Raw genomic sequence first — 1,007 nt, 5'->3', positions numbered from 1 at the left:
CACCCTATATATCCAATCAATTGCCAAATTTTGCTGTTTCTACTTTCACACATCTCTTATGTCAAACCCCTTTGCTCCATTCACATAGCTACTACCTTAATTCAGGACTCTATCACCTCTCACCTGGGTTATTTTAAAAAATATTTTTTCTTTCTTTCTTTCTTCTTTCTTCCAAATAATTAATCTGTTCCTCCCTTCCCCTCCCTGCCATTGAGCACTTTTTTAAAATCAGAAAAACAAATCCCCCAAAACATATCTACATAGTCCAGTAAAATAAATTCTCATTTTAGCCATGTTCAAAAATTCTGCATTTTAAGTTTATTACTTCTCTGTCAGAGATGAGTGTTGTATTTTATCTTCATTCTTGCGGTTAATCATTGCGTTGATCAGATATCTAAAGTCTTTTAGAGTTGTTTTTCTCTACAATGTTATTACTGTATAAATTATTCTATTTCTGCTCACTTTGATTTCATCACTTCATAAAAGTCTTCCCAGTTTCCTCTGAAATTGCCCATTTCATAATTTCTTTTTCCTTCTTTCTTTCTTTTTTCTTTCTTTTTTTTTAATATGGAACACTTCACTAATTTGAGTGTCATCCTTGCTCGGGGTCGTGCTAATCTTCTCTGTATTGTTCCAATCATAGTATATGCACTGCCAAGGCAAGCACCATTTCATAATTTCTTATGGTACAATAATATTCCATTATATCCATATGCCACAATTTACTTAGCCATTCTTTAATAGGAAATCCCCCTCCTTAGTTTTCAATTTGGGGCTGTCATGAAGGGAATGTCTATAATTTATTTGTTTATCTATAGATCCTTTCCCTTTTTCTTTGATTTCTTCTGGGTATAGGTCTAGTAGCAGTACAGCTGGGTCAAAAGGTATACACATTTTGGTAACTTTCTGTGCATAGTTCTAAATTTCTTTCCCATATTATTGGACCAATTCATAGCTCCATCAACAATGCACTATTGTACCTGGATTATTGCAACATCGGCCTAATT

General features: G+C 33.6%; 1 non-coding gene across 1 annotated transcript; it reads right to left on the bottom strand.

The window, feature by feature from the left end:
- Positions 1–561: 561 nt before the first annotated feature.
- On the bottom strand, positions 562–667 carry LOC114025130. The gene has a single exon (XR_003567000.1). It is a non-coding gene; the product is annotated as a U6 spliceosomal RNA (small nuclear RNA).
- Positions 668–1,007: the final 340 nt, after the last annotated feature.

This window comes from Vombatus ursinus, unplaced genomic scaffold, assembly GCF_900497805.2.
Source record: "Vombatus ursinus unplaced genomic scaffold, bare-nosed wombat genome assembly UNPS02014826.1, whole genome shotgun sequence".
Classification (NCBI taxonomy): Eukaryota; Metazoa; Chordata; class Mammalia; order Diprotodontia; family Vombatidae; genus Vombatus; species Vombatus ursinus.
This window is presented reverse-complemented; position numbering and strand designations above follow the sequence as displayed.